The sequence below is a fragment of the Maylandia zebra genome, linkage group LG7 (genome assembly GCF_041146795.1).
Source record: "Maylandia zebra isolate NMK-2024a linkage group LG7, Mzebra_GT3a, whole genome shotgun sequence".
Taxonomy (NCBI): domain Eukaryota; kingdom Metazoa; phylum Chordata; class Actinopteri; order Cichliformes; family Cichlidae; genus Maylandia; species Maylandia zebra.
Window position 1 is genome coordinate 13,029,292 of NC_135173.1, and position 15,538 is coordinate 13,044,829.

Consider the following 15,538-nt stretch of genomic DNA (forward strand, 5'->3'; position numbering starts at 1 on the left):
AACATTTTTAGGTTTAACCTTGGCAGAGTGAGAGAGAGCTCGTTAAGCAGGCAGGTGTGAGCCTGGTTGCTATAGTGACAATGGCTCCATACACACGACACAGACATGCACCTCACTTTTGCTGCTTAAAATGAACAGAAAAGTCAGGCCGAAACAAATCGTTCCCATATGAAAAGTACAAGTCGTATTGATGAAATTCTTTCACCGTGAGCGACAGCAGCTTCTAGTCTACTGAATTCTCAGTTTTCATGCCTGTGGAGTTTATTATATGGACGTGGTGACAGTGTAAAGACACCATGCTCTTCTGATTTTCAAACGAACCTTCTGAGCCATTTTAACATTAGAGTCTATGGAAGAGTTGGAGGGAGGAGGCTGTGCATTGGTGACATTTATGAAAGAACCATAACACCTAGGACAATAGTAAACACATTGGATGAAAGAGGACAGCCATGGCTACGTTTTGAGGGTAAAATCATACCTGTAGAGCAAACGCTGCGGACACAGCAGTAGTTTTAAAAAAGATTTTAAGATTAATTTTTTTGCTCCTCTCACTCTAGCAGTTGAGCTGCCTCACTCTAGCCCCAACATTCCGTCCCATACACACCCATTATAAACTCTGAAACGGGTGAAAAAACATCATGAAACTTAAACTGGAACTGAAGAAAAAGTATAATAGATATTGAAAAGATAAATACAAGTTGAATAGTTGAATGTCTTGTCTTCGTTTTAAAGTTTGAATGGTGGCTCTATGTCAATGTATGTGGAAGTAGTAAGAGTTTAAAAATGAGTAAGTTGAATGAGAATTTGAAGGGTCTCCCCATTGAAATACATGGGAAATTTTTGTTGAATAAAGTTGAATAAAATTAAAAATATAAATGTTAAAAATGAGAAAAATAGAAGCAGTCATGTCCAAAATAATAGGAATCTAACGATGTTTGAATGGTTTTTCTAAGTTGAACGGTTTTGAAGGAGTAGGCTTTCAAAAAACGTACGGAATAAGAAAATATAACTAGAAAGTGCATTTTCTGAAGAAACTGCAGTGTGAATGCTTGAATCTGAATGTATGCACTGAAATGAATTAATTGCTGAATTTTGAGTTAAAAATATTGAATGAGATTAAAAAAAAACAAAAAAAAAAAACGAATTTAACCTGAAAACAAAGGTGCTGAACTGCTAAAAGCTGAAGGTTACACAGAAGAAGGAGTTGGAAAAAAACTGAAAATGTTTTAAATGTAAATTAGAAAACCCTAAGAAATGAGAAAAGAACATTTAGAGTCAGAAAACATCTGAATGAATATTAAAAGGTCATATTCTTTGAATCACTGAATGACTCAAATGTGATCCCTCCACTTTGATCCACACAGTTTAAAAAGTTTAAATGCCTGAGCTTTGAAAGATACGGGGTTGGAAAGAGAACAATAATGGCGACAATTTGAGGGTAAAATGATGGCTGTAACACTGTGGACACAGCAGCAGTTGAAAGAGAAGTGCTTAAGATGGATCTTGGTACAGTGGCAGGCAGAGCTCGTTAAGCAGGCAGGTGTGAGCCTGGTTGCTATAGTGACCGCACCCAATGGCTCCATACACACGGACACAGACATGCACCTCACTTTTGCTGCTTAAAATGAACAGAAAAGTCAGGCCGAAACAAATCGTTCCCAAATGAAAAGTAAAAGTCGTATTGACAAAATTCTTTCACCGTGAGTGACAGCAGCTTCTAGTCTACTGAATTCTCAGTTTTCATGCCTGTGGAGTTTATTATATGGACGTGGTGACAGTGGAAAGACACCATGCTCTTCTGATTTTCAAACGAACCTTCTGAGCCATTTTAACATTAGAGTCTATGGAAGAGTTGGAGGGAGGAGGCTGTGCATTGGTGACTTTCATGAAAGAACCATAACACCTAGTACAATAGTAAACACATTGGATGAAAGAGGACAGCCATGGCTACGTTTTGAGGGTAAAATCATACCTGTAGAGCAAACGCTGCGGACACAGCAGCAGTTTTAAAAAAGATTTTAAGATTATTTTTTTTGCTCCTCTCACTCTAGCAGTTGAGCTGCCTCACTCTAGCCCCAACATTCCGTCCCATACACACCCATTATAAACTCTGAAACGGCTGAAAAAACATCATGAAACTTAAACTGGAACTGAAGAAAAAGTATAATAGATATTGAAAAGATAAATACAAGTTGAATAGTTGAATGTCTTGTCTTCGTTTTAAAGTTTGAATGGTGGCTCTATGTGAACGTATGTTGAAGTAGTAAGAGTTTAAAAATGAGTAAGTTGAATGAGAATTTGAAGGGTCTCCCCATTGAAATACATGGGAAATTTTTGTTGAATAAAGTTGAATAAAATTAAAAATATAAATGTTAAAAATGAGAAAAATACAAGCAATCATGTCCAAAAGAATAGGAATCTAATGGTGTTTGAATGGTTTTTCTAAGTTGAACGGTTTTGAAGGAGTAGGCTTTCAAAAAACGTACGGAATAGATAATAATAAAATAGAAGAATAAAGATTAGAAGAACAATACTGTGAATGCTTTTCAAGCATTCACACTAATAATAAAGATTAGAAGAACAATACTGTGAATGCTTTTCAAGCATTCACACTAACTAGAAAGTGCATTTTCTGAAGAAACTGCAGTGTGAATGCTTGAATCTGAATGTATGCATTGAAATGAAATAATTACTGAATTTAAGTTAAAAATTTTGAATGAGATTAAAAAAAACCCCCGAATTTAACCTGAAAACAAAAGTGCTGAACTGCTAAAAGCTGAAGGTTACACAGAAGAAGAAGTTGGAAAAAAGCTGAAAATGTTTTAATTGTAAATTAGAAAAACCTAAGAAATGAGAAAAGAACATTTAGAGTCAGAAAACATCTGAAAGAACATTAAAAGGTCATATTCTTTGAATCACTGAATGACTAAAATGTTATCCCTCCACTTGGATCCACACAGTTTAAAAAGTTTAAATGTCTGAGCTTTGAAAGACAAGATGTTGGAAAGAGAACAACGATGGCGACGTTTTGAGGGTAAAATGATGGCTTTAACACTGTGGACACAGCAGCAGTTGAAAGAGAAGTGTTTAAGACTAGAAAGTGCATTTTCTGAAGAAACTGCAGTGTGAATGCTTGAATCTGAATGTATGCATTGAAATGAAATAATTACTGAATTTAAGTTAAAAATTTTGAATGAGATAAAAAAAAAAAACCCGAATTTAACCTGAAAACAAAAGTGCTGAACTGCTAAAAGCTGAAGGTTACACAGAAGAAGAAGTTGGAAAAAAGCTGAAAATGTTTTAAATGTAAATTAGAAAACCCTAAGAAATGAGAAAAGAACATTTAGAGTCAGAAAACATCTGAAAGAATATTAAAAGGTCATATTCTTTGAATCACTGAATGACTAAAATGTGATCCCTCCACTTGGATCCACACAGTTTAAAAAGTTTACATCTCTGAGCTTTGAAAGACAAGATGTTGGAAAGAGAACAACGATGGCGACGTTTTGAGGGTAAAATGATGGCTGTAACACTGTGGAGACAGCAGCAGTTGAAAGAGAAGTGTTTCAGATGAATCTTGGCAGAGTGAGAGAGAGCTCGTTAAGCAGGCAGGTGTGAGCCTGGTTGCTATAGTGACCGCACCCAATGGCTCCATACACACGGACACAGACATGCACCTCACTTTTGCTGCTTAAAATGAACAGAAAAGTCAGGCCGAAACAAATCGTTCCCATATGAAAAGTACAAGTCGTATTGACGAAATTCTTTCACCGTGAGCGACAGCAATGTCTAGTCTACTGAATTCTCAGTTTTCATGCCTGTGGAGTTTATTATATGGACGTGGTGACAGTGGAAAGACACCATGCTCTTCTGATTTTCAAAAGAACCTTCTGAGCCATTTTAACATTAGAGTCTATGGAAGAGTTGGAGGGAGGAGGCTGTGCATTGTTGACATTTATGAAAGAACCATAACACCTAGGACAATAGTAAACACAATGGATGAAAGAGGACAGCGATGGCTACGTTTTGAGGGTAAAATGGTGGCTGTAGAGCAAACGCTGTGGACACAGCAGCAGTTTTAAAAAATATTTTAAGATTAATTTTTTTGCTCCTCTCACTCTAGCAGTTGAGCTGTCTCACTCTAGCCCCAACATTCCGTCCCATACACACCCATTATAAACTCTGAAACAGGTGAAAAAACATCATGAAACTTAAACTGGAACTGAAGAAAAAGTATAATAGATATTGAAAAGATAAATACAAGTTGAATAGTTGAATGTCTTGTCTTCGTTTTAAAGTTTGAATGGTGGCTCTATGTGAACGTATGTTGAAGTAGTAAGAGTTTAAAAATGAGTAAGTTGAATGAGAATTTGAAGGGTCTCCCCATTGAAATACATGGGAAATTTTTGTTGAATAAAGTTGAATAAAATTAAAAATATAAATGTTAAAAATGAGAAAAATACAAGCAATCATGTCCAAAAGAATAGGAATCTAACGGTGTTTGAATGGTTTTTCTAAGTTGAATGGTTTTGAAGGAGTAGGCTTTCAAAAAACGTACGGAATAGATAATAATAACTAGAAAGTGCATTTTCTGAAGAAACTGCAGTGTGAATGCTTGAATCTGAATGTATGCACTGAAATGAATTAATTGCTGAATTTTGAGTTAAAAATATTGAATGAGATAAAAAAAAACAAAAAACAAAAAAAACGAATTTAACCTGAAAACAAAGGTGCTGAACTGCTAAAAGCTGAAGGTTACACAGAAGAAGGAGTTGGAAAAAAACTGAAAATGTTTTAAATGTAAATTAGAAAACCCTAAGAAATGAGAAAAGAACATTTAGAGTCAGAAAACATCTGAATGAATATTAAAAGGTCATATTCTTTGAATCACTGAATGACTCAAATGTGATCCCTCCACTTTGATCCACACAGTTTAAAAAGTTTAAATGTTTGAGCTTTGAAAGACACGGTGTTGGAAAGAGAACAATAATGGCGACAATTTGAGGGTAAAATGATGGCTGTAACACTGTGGACACAGCAGCAGTTGAAAGAGAAGTGCTTAAGATGAATCTTGGCACAGTGGCAGGCAGAGCTCGTTAAGCAGGCAGGTGTGAGCCTGGTTGCTATAGTGACTGCACCCAATGGCTCCATACACACGTACACAGACATGCGCCTCACTTTTGCTGCTTAAAATGAACAGAAAAGTCAGGCCGAAACAAATCGCTCCCAAATGAAAAGTATAGGTCGTATTGACAAAATTCTTTCACCGTGAGCGGCAGCAATGTCCACTCTACCTAATTCTCAGTTTTCATGCCTGTGGAGTTTATTATATGGACGTGGTGACAGTGTAAAAACACCATGCTCTTCTGATTTTCAAACCAACCTTCTGAGCCGTTTTAACATTAGAGTCTATGGAAGAGTTGGAGGGAGGAGGCTGTGCATTGGTGACATTTATGAAAGAACCGTAACACCTAGGACAATAGTAAACACATTGGATGAAAGAGGACAGCGATGGCTACGTTTTGAGGGTAAAATCATACCTGTAGAGCAAACGCTGCGGACACAGCAGCAGTTTTAAAAAAGATTTTAAGATTAATTTTTTTGCTCCTCTCACTCTAGCAGTTGAGCTGTCTCACTCTAGCCCCAACATTCCGTCCCATACACACCCATTATAAACTCTGAAACGGGTGAAAAAACATCATGAAACTTAAACTGGAACTGAAGAAAAAGTATAATAGATATTGAAAAGATAAATACAAGTTGAATAGTTGAATGTCTTGTCTTCGTTTTAAAGTTTGAATGGTGGCTCTATGTCAATGTATGTGGAAGTAGATACAGTTTAAAGAGGAGGAAGTTGAATGAGAATTTGAAGGGTCTCCCCATTGAAATACATGGGAAATTTTTGTTGAAAAAAGTTGAATAAAATTAAAAATATAAATGTTAAAAATGAGAAAAATAGAAGCAGTCATGTCCAAAAGAATAGGAATCTAATGGTGTTTGAATGGTTTTTCTAAGTTGAACGGTTTTGAAGGAGATAGAGTACAAAAAACGTACGGAATCCATAATAATAAAATATAATAAAATAGAATAAAGATTAGAAGAACAATACTGTGAATGCTTTTCAAGCATTCACACTAATAAAATGGAATAATAAAGATTAGAAGAACAATACTGTGAATGCTTTTCAAGCATTCACACTAATTAATCTTGGCAGAGTGGCAGGCAGAGCTCGTTAAGCAGGCAGGTGTGAGCCTGGTTGCTATAGTGACCGCACCCAATGGCTCCATACACACGTACACAGACATGCGCCTCACTTTTGCTGCTTAAAATGAACAGAAAAGTCAGGCCGAAACAAATCGTTCCCAAATGAAAAGTAAAAGTCGTACTGACAAAATTCTTTCACCGTGAGCGACAGCCATGTCTAGTCTACCAAATTCTCAGTTTTCATGCCTGTGGAGTTTATTATATGGACGTGGTGACAGTGTAAAGACACCATGCTCTTCTGATTTTCAAACGAACCTTCTGAGCCATTTTAACATTAGAGTCTATGGAAGAGTTGGAGGGAGGAGGCTGTGCATTGGTGACATTTATGAAAGAACCGTAACACCTAGGACAATAGTAAACACATTGGATGAAAGAGGACAGCCATGGCTACGTTTTGAGGGTAAAATCATACCTGTAGAGCAAACGCTGCGGACACAGCAGCAGTTTTAAAAAAGATTTTAAGATTAATTTTTTTGCTCCTCTCACTCTAGCAGTTGAGCTGTCTCACTCTAGCCCCAACATTCCGTCCCATAGACACCCATTATAAACTCTGAAACGGGTGAAAAAACATCATGAAACTTAAACTGGAACTGAAGAAAAAGTATAATAGATATTGAAAAGATAAATACAAGTTGAATAGTTGAATGTCTTGTCTTCGTTTTAAAGTTTGAATGGTGGCTCTATGTCAATGTATGTGGAAGTAGATACAGTTTAAAGAGGAGGAAGTTGAATGAGAATTTGAAGGGTCTCCCCATTGAAATACATTATAAATTTTTGTTGAAAAAAGTTGAATAAAATTAAAAATATAAATGTTAAAAATGAGAAAAATAGAAGCAATGTTGTCCAAAATAATAGGAATCTAACGGTGTTTGAATGGTTTTTCTAAGTTGAACGGTTTTGAAGGAGTAGGCTTTCAAAAAACGTACGGAAAAATAAAATATAATAATAATAAAGATTAGAATAACAATACTGTGAATGCTTTTCAAGCATTCACACTAACTAGAAAGTGCATTTTCTGAAGAAACTGCAGTGTGAATGCTTGAATCTGAATGTATGCACTGAAATGAATTAATTACTGAATTTAAGTTAAAAATCTTGAATGAGATAAAAAAAAAAACCCGAATTTAACCTGAAAACAAAAGTGCTGAACTGCTAAAAGCTGAAGGTTACACAGAAGAAGAAGTTGGAAAAAAGCTGAAAATGTTTTAATTGTAAATTAGAAAAACCTAAGAAATGAGAAAAGAACATTTAGAGTCAGAAAACATCTGAAAGAATATTAAAAGGTCATATTCTTTGAATCACTGAATGACTCAAATGTGATCCCTCCACTTGGACCCACACAGTTTAAAAAGTTTACATCTCTGAGCTTTGAAAGACAAGATGTTGGAAAAAGAACAACGATGGCGACGTTTTGAGGGTAAAATGATGGCTTTAACACTGTGGACACAGCAGCAGTTGAAAGAGAAGTGCTTAAGATGAATTTTGGCAGAGTGGCAGAGAGAGCTCGTTAAGCAGGCAGGTGTGAGCCTGGTTGCTATAGTGACCGCACCCAATGGCTCCATACACACGGACACAGACATGCACCTCACTTTTGCTGCTTAAAATGAACAGAAAAGTCAGGCCGAAACAAATCGCTCCCAAATGAAAAGTAAAAGTCGTATTGACAAAATTCTTTCACTGTGAGCGACAGCAATGTCTAGTCTACCAAATTCTCAGTTTTCATGTCTGTGGAGTTTATTATATGGACGTGGTGACAGTGGAAAGACACCATGCTCTTCTGATTTTCAAACGAACCTTCTGAGCCATTTTAACATTAGAGTCTATGGAAGAGTTGGAGGGAGGAGGCTGTGCATTGGTGACATTTATGAAAGAACCATAACACCTAGTACAATAGTAAACACATTGGATGAAAGAGGACAGCGATGGCTACGTTTTGAGGGTAAAATCATACCTGTAGAGCAAACGCTGCGGACACAGCAGCAGTTTTAAAAAAGATTTTAAGATTAATTTTTTTGCTCCTCTCACTCTAGCAGTTGAGCTGCCTCACTCTAGCCCCAACATTCCGTCCCATACACACCCATTATAAACTCTGAAACGGGTGAAAAAACATCATGAAACTTAAACTGGAACTGAAGAAAAAGTATAATAGATATTGAAAAGATAAATGCAAGTTGAATAGTTGAATGTCTTGTCTTCGTTTTAAAGTTTGAATGGTGGCTCTATGTCAATGTATGTGGAAGTAGTAAGAGTTTAAAAATGAGTAAGTTGAATGAGGATTTGAAGGGTCTCCCCATTGAAATACATTATAAATTTTTGTTGAATAAAGTTGAATAAAATTAAAAATATAAATGTTAAAAATATGAAAAATGGAAGCAGTGTTGTCCAAAAGAATAGGAATCTAACGGTGTTGGAATGGTTTTTCTAAGTTGAACGATTTTGAAGGAGTAGGATTACAAAAAACGTACGGAATACAGAATAAAATATAATAATAATAATAATAAAGATTAGAAGAACAATACTGTGAATGCTTTTCAAGCATTCACACTAATAACTAGAAAGTGCATTTTCTGAAGAAACTGCAGTGTGAATGCTTGAATCTGAATGTATGCACTGAAATGAATTAATTGCTGAATTTAAGTTAAAAATCTTGAATGAGATAAAAAAAAACAACCCGAATTTAACCTGAAAACAAAAGTGCTGAACTGCTAAAAGCTGAAGGTTACACAGAAGAAGGAGTTGGAAAAAAGCTGAAAATGTTTTAATTGTAAATTAGAAAAACCTAAGAAATGAGAAAAGAACATTTAGAGTCAGAAAACATCTGAAAGAATATTAAAAGGTCATATTCTTTGAATCACTGAATGACTAAAATGTGATCCCTCCACTTGGACCCACACAGTTTAAAAAGTTTACATCTCTGAGCTTTGAAAGACAAGATGTTGGAAAGAGAACAACGATGACGACGTTTTGAGGGTAAAATGATGGCTTTAACACTGTGGACACAGCAGCAGTTGAAAGAGAAGTGTTTAAGATGAATCTTGGCAGAGTGGCAGGCAGAGCTCGTTAAGCAGGCAGGTGTGAGCCTGGTTGCTATAGTGACCGCACCCAATGGCTCCATACACACGGACACAGACATGCACCTCACTTTTGCTGCTTAAAATGAACAGAAAAGTCAGGCCGAAACAAATCGTTCCCAAATGAAAAGTAAAAGTCGTATTGACAAAATTCTTTCACTGTGAGCGACAGCAATGTCTAGTCTACCAAATTCTCAGTTTTCATGTCTGTGGAGTTTATTATATGGACGTGGTGACAGTGGAAAGACACCATGCTCTTCTGATTTTCAAACGAACCTTCTGAGCCATTTTAACATTAGAGTCTATGGAAGAGTTGGAGGGAGGAGGCTGTGCATTGGTGACATTTATGAAAGAACCATAACACCTAGTACAATAGTAAACACATTGGATGAAAGAGGACAGCGATGGCTACGTTTTGAGGGTAAAATCATACCTGTAGAGCAAACGCTGCGGACACAGCAGCAGTTTTAAAAAAGATTTTAAGATTAATTTTTTTGCTCCTCTCACTCTAGCAGTTGAGCTGTCTCACTCTAGCCCCAACATTCCGTCCCATACACACCCATTATAAATTTTGAAACGGGTGAAAAAACATCATGAAACTTAAACTGGAACTGAAGAAAAAGTATAATAGATATTGAAAAGATAAATACAAGTTGAATAGTTGAATGTCTTGTCTTCGTTTTAAAGTTTGAATGGTGGCTCTATGTCAATGTATGTGGAAGTAGTAAGAGTTTAAAAATGAGTAAGTTGAATGAGGATTTGAAGGGTCTCCCCATTGAAATACATTATAAATTTTTGTTGAATAAAGTTGAATAAAATTAAAAATATAAATGTTAAAAATGAGAAAAATAGAAGCAATGTTGTCCAAAAGAATAGGAATCTAACGATGTTTGAATGGTTTTTCTAAGTTGAACGGTTTTGAAGGAGTAGGCTTTCAAAAAACGTACGGAATACAGAATAAAATATAATAATAAAGATTAGAAGAACAATACTGTGAATGCTTTTCAAGCATTCACACTAATAAAGATTAGAAGAACAATACTGTGAATGCTTTTCAAGCATTCACACTAATAACTAGAAAGTGCATTTTCTGAAGAAACTGCAGTGTGAATGCTTGAATCTGAATGTATGCACTGAAATGAATTAATTACTGAATTTTGAGTTAAACATATTGAATGAGATAAAAAAAAAAAACCCGAATTTAACCTGAAAACAAAAGTGCTGAACTGCTAAAAGCTGAAGGTTACACAGAAGAAGAAGTTGGAAAAAAGCTGAAAATGATTTAATTGTAAATTAGAAAACCCTAAGAAATGAGAAAAGAACATTTAGAGTCAGAAAACATCTGAATGAATATTAAAAGGTCATATTCTTTGAATCACTGAATGACTCAAATGTGATCCCTCCACTTTGATCCACACAGTTTAAAAAGTTTAAATGCCTAAGCTTTGAAAGACACGGTGTTGGAAAGAGAACAATAATGGCGACAATTTGAGGGTAAAATGATGGCTGTAACACTGTGGACACAGCAGCAGTTGAAAGAGAAGTGCTAAAGATGAATCTTGGCACAGTGGCAGGCAGAGCTCGTTAAGCAGGCAGGTGTGAGCCTGGTTGCTATAGTGACTGCACCCAATGGCTCCATACACACGTACACAGACATGCGCCTCACTTTTGCTGCTTAAAATGAACAGAAAAGTCAGGCCGAAACAAATCGCTCCCAAATGAAAAGTATAGGTCGTATTGACGAAATTCTTTCACCGTGAGCGGCAGCAATGTCTAGTCTACCTAATTCTCAGTTTTCATGCCTGTGGAGTTTATTATATGGACGTGGTGACAGTGTAAAGACACCATGCTCTTCTGATTTTCAAACGAACCTTCTGAGCCATTTTAACATTAGAGTCTATGGAAGAGTTGGAGGGAGGAGGCTGTGCATTGGTGACATTTACGAAAGAACCATAACACCTAGTACAATAGTAAACACATTGGATGAAAGAGGACAGCGATGGCTACGTTTTGAGGGTAAAATCATACCTGTAGAGCAAACGCTGCGGACACAGCAGCAGTTTTAAAAAAGATTTTAAGATTAATTTTTTTTGCTCCTCTCACTCTAGCAGTTGAGCTGTCTCACTCTAGCCCCAACATTCCGTCCCATACACACCCATTATAAACTTTGAAACGGGTGAAAAAACATCATGAAACTTAAACTGGAACTGAAGAAAAAGTATAATAGATATTGAAAAGATAAATACAAGTTGAATAGTTGAATGTCTTGTCTTCGTTTTAAAGTTTGAATGGTGGCTCTATGTCAATGTATGTGGAAGTAGATACAGTTTAAAGAGGAGGAAGTTGAATGAGAATTTGAAGGGTCTCCCCATTGAAATACATTATAAATTTTTGTTGAAAAAAGTTGAATAAAATTAAAAATATAAATGTTAAAAATGAGAAAAATAGAAGCAATGTTGTCCAAAAGAATAGGAATCTAACGGTGTTTGAATGGTTTTTCTAAGTTGAACGGTTTTGAAGGAGATAGATTACAAAAAACGTACGGAATACAGAATAATAATAAAATAGAACTAGAAAGTGCATTTTCTGAAGAAACTGCAGTGTGAATGCTTGAATCTGAATGTATGCACTGAAATGAATTAATTGCTGAATTTTGAGTTAAAAATATTGAATGAGATTTAAAAAAAAAAACAAAAAAAAACAACGAATTTAACCTGAAAACAAAGGTGCTGAACTGCTAAAAGCTGAAGGTTACACAGAAGAAGGAGTTGGAAAAAAACTGAAAATGTTTTAAATGTAAATTAGAAAACCCTAAGAAATGAGAAAAGAACACTTAGAGTCAGAAAACATCTGAATGAATATTAAAAGGTCATATTCTTTGAATCACTGAATGACTCAAATGTGATCCCTCCACTTTGATCCACACAGTTTAAAAAGTTTAAATGCCTGAGCTTTGAAAGATACGGTGTTGGAAAGAGAACAATAATGGCGACAATTTGAGGGTAAAATGATGGCTGTAACACTGTGGACACAGCAGCAGTTGAAAGAGAAGTGCTTAAGATGAATCTTGGTACAGTGGCAGGCAGAGGTCGTTAAGCAGGCAGGTGTGAGCCTGGTTGCTATAGTGACTGCACCCAAGGGCTCCATACACACGTACACAGACATGCGCCTCACTTTTGCTGCTTAAAATGAACAGAAAAGTCAGGCCGAAACAAATCGCTCCCAAATGAAAAGTAAAAGTCGTATTGACAAAATTCTTTCACCATGAGCGACAGCAATGTGTAGTCTACCTAATTCTCAGTTTTCATGCCTGTGGAGCTTATTATATGGACGTGGTGACAGTGGAAAGACACCATGCTCTTCTGATTTTCAAACGAACCTTCTGAGCCATTTTAACATTAGAGTCTATGGAAGAGTTGGAGGGAGGAGGCTGTGCATTGGTGACATTTATGAAAGAACCATAACACCTAGGACAATAGTAAACACATTGGATGAAAGAGGACAGCGATGGCTACGTTTTGAGGGTAAAATGGCGGCTGTAGAGCAAACGCTGTGGACACAGCAGCAGTTTTTAAAAAGATTTTAAGATTAATTTTTTTGCTCCTCTCACTCTAGCAGTTGAGCTCTCTCACTCTAGCCCCAACATTCCGTCCCATACACACCCATTATAAACTTTGAAACGGGTGAAAAAACATCATGAAACTTAAACTGGAACTGAAGAAAAAGTATAATAGATATTGAAAAGATAAATACAAGTTGAATAGTTGAATGTCTTGTCTTCGTTTTAAAGTTGGAATGGTGGCTCTATGTCAATGTATGTGGAAGTAGATACAGTTTAAAGAGGAGGAATTTGAATGAGAATTTGAAGGGTCTCCCCATTGAAATACATTATAAATTTTTGTTGAATAAAGTTGAATAAAATAAAAAATATAAATGTTAAAAATGAGAAAAATAGAAGCAGTGTTGTCCAAAAGAATAGGAATCTAACGGTGTTTGAATGGTTTTTCTAAGTTGAACGGTTTTGAAGGAGATAGATTACAAAAAACGTACGGAATACAGAATAATAATAAACTAGAAAGTGCATTTTCTGAAGAAACTGCAGTGTGAATGCTTGAATCTGAATGTATGCACTGAAATGAATTAATTACTGAATTTAAGTTAAAAATCTTGAATGAGATAAAAAAAAAAACCCCGAATTTAACCTGAAAACAAAAGTGCTGAACTGCTAAAAGCTGAAGGTTACACAGAAGAAGAAGTTGGAAAAAAGCTGAAAATGTTTTAATTGTAAATTAGAAAAACCTAAGAAATGAGAAAAGAACATTTAGAGTCAGAAAACATCTGAAAGAATATTAAAAGGTCATATTCTTTGAATCACTGAATGACTAAAATGTGATCCCTCCACTTGGATCCACACAGTTTAAAAAGTTTACATCTCTGAGCTTTGAAAGACAAGATGTTGGAAAGAGAACAACGATGGCGACGTTTTGAGGGTAAAATGATGGCTGTAACACTGTGGAGACAGCAGCAGTTGAAAGAGAAGTGTTTCAGATGAATCTTGGCAGAGTGAGAGAGAGAGCTCGTTAAGCAGGCAGGTGTGAGCCTGGTTGCTATAGTGACCGCACCCAATGGCTCCATACACACGGACACAGACATGCACCTCACTTTTGCTGCTTAAAATGAACAGAAAAGTCAGGCCGAAACAAATCGTTCCCATATGAAAAGTACAAGTCGTATTGACGAAATTCTTTCACCGTGAGCGACAGCAATGTCTAGTCTACTGAATTCTCAGTTTTCATGCCTGTGGAGTTTATTATATGGACGTGGTGACAGTGGAAAGACACCATGCTCTTCTGATTTTCAAAAGAACCTTCTGAGCCATTTTAACATTAGAGTCTATGGAAGAGTTGGAGGGAGGAGGCTGTGCATTGGTGACATTTATGAAAGAACCATAACACCTAGGACAATAGTAAACACATTGGATGAAAGAGGACAGCGATGGCTACGTTTTGAGGGTAAAATGGTGGCTGTAGAGCAAACGCTGTGGACACAGCAGCAGTTTTAAAAAAGATTTTAAGATTAATTTTTTTGCTCCTCTCACTCTAGCAGTTGAGCTCTCTCACTCTAGCCCCAACATTCCGTCCCATACACACCCATTATAAACTCTGAAACGGCTGAAAAAACATCATGAAACTTAAACTGGAACTGAAGAAAAAGTATAATAGATATTGAAAAGATAAATACAAGTTGAATAGTTGAATGTCTTGTCTTCGTTTTAAAGTTTGAATGGTGGCTCTATGTCAATGTATGTAGAAGTAGTAAGAGTTTAAAAATGAGTAAGTTGAATGAGGATTTGAAGGGTCTCCCCATTGAAATACATTATAAATTTTTGTTGAATAAAGTTGAATAAAATTAAAAATATAAATGTTAAAAATATGAAAAATAGAAGCAGTGTTGTCCAAAAGAATAGGAATCTAACGGTCTTTGAATGGTTTTTCTAAGTTGAACGGTTTTGAAGTTATAGGATTACAAAAAACGTACGGAATAGATAAAATATAATAATAATAATAATAATAAAGATTCGAATAACAATACTGTGAATGCTTTTCAAGCATTCACACTAATAAAATAGAATAAAGATTAGAAGAACAATACTGTGAATGCTTTTCAAGCATTCACACTAATAAAGATTAGAAGAACAATACTGTGAATGCTTTTCAAGCATTCACACTAATAATAATAAAGATTAGAAGAACAATACTGTGAATGCTTTTCAAGCATTCACACTAATAATAAAGATTACAACAACAATACTGTGAATGCTTTTCAAGCATTCACACTAATTAGCAGGCATGAGCAGCCAGACATGTGACCAATATATAGAATAAAGAAGCTTTGATACACTGGACTATATATTTTTTTCCTGAAGACAGAAGGATTCTGGTCACCGTTGAGTTCAACCTAGTGCGCAAGATTTATTTTTACTGAGGAATCTAATGTTGGTTGAGCTCCGCAAACTGTAAAAGAAAACAAAGCAAACTTTAATACAGAAGGATGGCTTTTACAGCATGTTTTGGCAGCTAAGTATAAAATGAAGGCTACCAGTTTACACTGAAGCAGAGATGATACAGCTTGTCCTGAAAGGCAGCAATGACAGAGCAGAGACTCTTTTAATTTAAAAGTAAAGCCTGGCTTGTAATGTTAAC